Genomic DNA, 6,060 nt, shown 5'->3' with positions numbered 1-6,060 from the left:
TGTTTTTGAATTCGAGCCACATTGTTTTAAATAGAAAGATTTATATTATTTTATAATATCTGGTACCACCTCCCTAAATCTTTCTTAGGTGGGCCTTCAGTTTTAGACCTTCAGATCCAGAAGCCTTTGGGGAAAGCTATAGTGAGAACTGGTGGGGTGAATCACCATAGGAAGAATTTCATTTATTTCCTCTGCTATAGATAAAGCCTAATATCTCTACTTTACTTCAACTTCCCAAATTCAGATGTAGTAGTATCTTGGCTTTTGTCTGACGTCTAATGTCAGATATAAAATTGGCCATGCTTATTTCTAAGTTTGTTCTATGTACTGTGCCAGGATTGAAACTTGGGACCTCTCAAAACTATACTGATTCCGGTATTTTCCTCCCAATGATACCATACTACTTCCTCATTTCTAGATCAAGAACGACAAAATGTCAGCTTCCAGAAGTCAATATTTTTTTCTTGGAATTGGGTTGGAGATGGGAGATAGGAAGTGTGAATCAGACCTTTAAATGGACCTTCTGTCCATTCCCATTAATATTGTATCTATCAGTAATTCTTTGAAAATGTCATCAGATAAATGTCCTATCCCTGTTTTTCAATATTAACACATGGTTTTCTGTAATCATGTGTCTCCTTAGTCATTTCTATGGGAACATGAGTAAGAGGAACACTCAATGCCAGTTACAGAGAAAAACAAACAAAAAGATATCAGATGGAGTTTTCCCTTAATTACAAATTTAATTTGTAAATTTATGTATATCTGGATTTATCTTATAATCCTTTTCAACTAACACTATAGAAGATTACTCCTTTTTTCCATCTAACACCAATGTCTCCATATGTCTTATGCTATGGATTTTATCCCTATTGTATTTTCTGGAACATTTCACTATCTAACTCTCAATGACAGGGTGATTCCCATTGTCTTTTAAATATTTTCAGTCTCAGGGTGCATGGGTGGCTCACAGCTGGCTCTCCCTCCCTGCTCTCTCTGCTTGTGCTCTCTCTCTCTCTCTCTCTCTGTGTCAAATAAATAAATACAATCTTTATAATAAATAAATAAATAAATAAATAAATAAATAAATAAATAATTACTTTCAAATCTCTTATGCTAAAAAATATATGTATAAACCAATATTTCCAGACCCTTCATTTACCTTTGGCTATTTATTTTTTTCTATTTTTGAAGCTAGTTCTTGAAAAAGTTTCTTCTTAGTGCTATACTTCCTTACTTCTTTTCTCAATTTCCTCCAATCTAGTTTATAATCACTTTAGTTTACCTCAACTGAGTTAATCAATGTGCTTCTTTTCTCTCACTATGAAGAATGTCTTTCAGTCTACTTATTATTAGACTTCTCAGCAGGGTTGAAATCTAGGTACACTCTCTTGTGTACTCTTCTCTTAGCTTCCCGGGCACACTACTCTCTGATATTACTCCTATCTCTCCACTTGCTCCATTTTCCTATCTTTTATAGGCTCCTTCCCCATACATGGCCATGAATTTGGGAGTTCTTAATGGCTTGACCCTGGGTCCTTCTTCCTTGCTATAATCTCTCAGTAACCTGTTTGTACATAACTGGCACATTTTTATCTTTAACCCCTTCTTCTCCTCTGAGCAGCAGACTTGTAGAGTCTTCCCTGCTTCTGAAAGGTACTCGTAATCTGAAAACCACTTGCTGGGGCGCCTGGGTGGCTCAGTCGTTAAGCGTCTGCCTTCGGCTCAAGGCGTGATCCCAGGGTCCTGGGATTGAGCCCCACATCGGGCTCCCTGCTCTGCTGGGAGCCTGCTTCTTCCTCTCCCACTCTCCCTGCTTGTGTTCCTTCTCTCGCTGGCTGTCTCTCTCTCTGTCAAATAAAATAAATAAAATCTTAAAAAAAAATGAAAACCTCTTGTTGAGTAATTCTTATTTAAATAAACAAAAATAAATAATCCCCATTAAAATTAGTGATATACAATTATTTCAATAATTAGGTAAGTATATAAGATATTCAATTTTGTATAATAAAAACATTAATGCAAAATATAGCAATGAATAATTTTTCAAAAGGCAAATCAGAAAATCATCTCTCACCTTTTTAATAAACTTCAATGGTTTCATTACTTTTAGCACAAGGACCAAAATTCTTAACCTGGCTTCTTACCTCTGTATCATCACCTTTCACAATGCCTCCCTTTCTCCATGCCACTCCAGGCCCACTGGTCTTGTGCATGTTGGTCTCTGAGCCTGGACTATGTCCCTCCATTTTCCTCTCACTGTAGCCCAGCTAGGGTCTGTCCTTCCTTCAGATTTCCAACCTCCATCATCGCTTCCTTAGTGAAGCCTCTGGTTGCCTTTACTTAGTCAGGACTTCTCTTTGTGTCTGTGTACCTCTCCTTGAGAGTTCTTATCACGGTCCGACTTTACATTTATTTTATGGTTATCTGATTATTGGTAGTAGATTTCATGAGGCCTGGAATTTTGTCTTGTTTGTTGGCAATTTTATCATTAAACCCCAGTACAGTGGCTGCCATGTTGGAGCCACTGGATATTCACTTGTGGAATGAATGAGAGGAGGAGTAAGTGGGATTTCCATTTTCCTTTTTTAAATCATGAAACATTTTGGATTATGACTGCAGCTTTGGGCTAATTCTATGAATGTTGATTTGTTGTTCTTTTGTATTATTTTCTAAAATATTTATATTTTCTTCAATAGTTATTTAAAATGCTCTTTTAATTTTTTTGAATGATTGAGTTTATACTTCCACTTTATTTTGTTCTAATTTTATTATATTTTTCCTGAAACATATCTTTTCTATATTGTAAATAATTCCTAGATGTTACTCAAATTAATGTTATTTTCCTTGTGCTGCATTATATTTATTGGAATTGTATAAACATATCCTGTTTGCTCATGCTTTTAAAAGAGAACATCGATGAAAAATTTATATTTTCTGATAGCAAGGTGTGGGGACTGCCTGACTCTGTTCTCCTTTTCTGATCATGAAAATAATATGCTTTTCAACTCTATCCTGCTGGAATAACATATCCTAGTGAACTTTCAGTGTTTTTGCCGACCACTAGACTGAAGGCGAATTTCACCTGCTGTTTCACATTTCTCTAACTATAGGAATGAAAATTTATTTTTATATATGTTGATATAATATTTACTTTTGGGGAGTACAAGATAATTATTATTTATTAATATTAATATTAATATTATTATTGATACTTACATAATGTTTTTGATTTGCCAGGCTGGATGTGCTTTAAACATATGAACTCATTTAATTCTCAAAACAATACTACAAAATAATTGTTTTATCGTCCTTATTTTTTAAATGTGAAAACCAAAGCATAGGCAGAGAGGTTAAATACGTTAGTTAAGGACACACAGAAAGCAGATGGCAAGGCAAGGTTTGGTTCCAACCAAAAGCCCATGCTTTTAACCACTAAGCTGTATTGGTTCTCAAGAACAAAGACTACTTTACAGACTTTAATTCAATTAATAGAAAGTCTTTATAAGGTAGATAGCATTAACTCCACTTGAAAAAGGAAATTGAAGTTCAGAGAGGGGGAATAACTTTCTAAAGACCACAGACATTCGAAGTGTCCAAGTTCAAAATTGCACTGAGATCTATTAATTATCCTTCCACATGAAGCTGACCCTAAACCTGTAACTTTCATCTTATCACACGCAGACAATGAAAACTATAAATCTAAGAATGTAGTATTCTCAATAATTTGTATTTATCAACTACTCATCTTAGTTCCCAACTTATTTATGTATCCTGTTGTACAGTGTTCTTGGAGAGAGGGGCATGAGAACCAACAAAAGATAAGTGTTGATAGCACTATGCTAGGACTAGTACCTATCTTATAGGAGGCACTCAATAAATATTGGTTGAGTGAATGTTCCATTATTATTTTTAGTGATCTTTTTGCAAGAGATTTAGTAAATATCCCTCACAGCAGCTGAAAATCGGACACTATTTCTTTTCTTTTTTCTTTTTCTCTTTCTTTTTTTGTTTTTTGTTTTGTTTTTTAGATTTTTGCTTTCCCCATGTTTTCATTGATAAGTGAATGGTGACTGTAGATGGACTTTATCTTGTTACTGCATGTTCGTGGGACCAAAGATAATTTGGGGCAGATGATATGCATTTAATCAATATTTGTTGAAATGATAAATCTTAAGAGAAGGCACATCTGAGAAATCAATATCTACCTTCATTGGAAGCAAAATTTATTTTAAGAATAAAGATGATTCGATATTGATAAATATAAAAAACTGTATCTTTTTAAAACAGGATATAAGGTTTCACAAAAGATTTGGTCTCTCTCAAATACTTATAATCTTCGGCAAAACTATTAAACATGCTTTAGTTAGCCTCATGACTAGTAATTATTTTGTACTTTAAAGCACATAAATAGATATTAACCCTAGGAATCTGAAAGTGTACAATATTAATGAATGGTATTAGTAAGTCGTAAGTTATTTACATTAATGAGCTCATTATAGATTTATAAAAAATTTTTTCAACGTTTATGAATAATATAATTAAAATATGCTATTCTTTTGTTTGACTCTCCAAAGCTCAGTCCATTTTTAAGGCATTCTGTTCTGAAGAAGACATTTAATGTCACTCTACCAAATCCCTCCGTGATTACGAGAGAAAACACTTTTACTATAGAACAAAAAGCCAAACAAAAACACCCAGGAAGCAAAGTACAATCTTCTAAATGGTAAGTGTGCTTGTTCTCACTGAATCAGAGGGTTGCTACATTTGTACAATTCATAAATTAACTGTCATACAGAATCTCTGAGACAGAATTTTTTTCTGTCTTCAGAGCAATGCATTTGTATCCTTATTCTAGAGATTGGTTATGTTTATGGCCCCAGGGAGTAATTACCATATTATAGTAGCAGCCAGTCTACATGTTCGAGAAATAAGTGATAATCTGGTCAAGAATAGCCAGTATGTTTTCATTTTTAGAAAGTCTGCTTTTCATTTGCCCTTTAATGCTAAGATAGAAGAGTTACCTTAATGAGGTAAAGTTGATAGCATTTCTTTTAATTAACACATCTTTTAAAACAAAGAAATCTAAAAAATAATGCCATGTTCTAGGCAGTTATTGTGAGATTACATCTCAGTGAAATATTTAGGTTTTTTCAAACAAATTGTTTAATCAAGCAAGTTTGAACTAAGAGTACTCCTAAGTAAATAGTTAATAGGTATGGGTTAAACACTGAGTGTATAGTAATGACTCACAGTGGTTTAGACTTTAATTTGGGTGGGTTTTTTTTTTTGTACCATAGGATGGGCTTGAATAATTTGATGTTACTGTTCCAGACTTGCTGTATTCCAGATTGCTTTTCATTTCAGTAGCCACACCACAAAATGGCATTATATTTCAGGAACCTACGGAGATTATATTAATTGCTGAGGAATTAATTTCTAAATAAAAAAGTATCTATTAAAATAATAAAATTTAGAGTTTAATATCTGATAAATTGTTAGACTGCTTATTGGAGTAGTCAAATTTATCTAGATGTCATCAGAATTTATTCTTGCCACAGCCTGGACCTCTGCCATTCATAATGGTAGCTGCTAGTTACATGTGACTATTGAGCCCTTGAAATGTGGCTATTTCAAATTGATGTGTACTGTAAGTTTAAAATGCACACCTGATTTTGAAGACTTAGTTTGACAAAAAAGGTATAAAATATCTGATTATTAATATAGTTTTTAATGTAATACATGTTGAAATGATAGTACTTCAGATATACTGGATTAAATAAAATATACTATTATGATTATTATCAACTGTTTATTTTTACATTTAAATGTGGTCATAGGCTCATATTATATTTCTATTGGACAGTGCTGGTCTAGAACATCTGTGTTTTGGAATAGTGATTTCATCAGTGTATTAGAAAACAATGTCTACAGTAATGTTTTATTTTTAATTCCATTTCATACATTATACTTTCACTTCTATTATATATTTTGTTATGACAGGAAGCAAGAGCCCATTAACCACTCACGGTCATTATTATTAATATGTAGTAATTCTTT

Source organism: Ursus arctos, unplaced genomic scaffold (assembly GCF_023065955.2).
Source record: "Ursus arctos isolate Adak ecotype North America unplaced genomic scaffold, UrsArc2.0 scaffold_9, whole genome shotgun sequence".
NCBI classification, from domain to species: Eukaryota; Metazoa; Chordata; class Mammalia; order Carnivora; family Ursidae; genus Ursus; species Ursus arctos.
Note: the sequence above shows the minus strand (reverse complement) of the source record.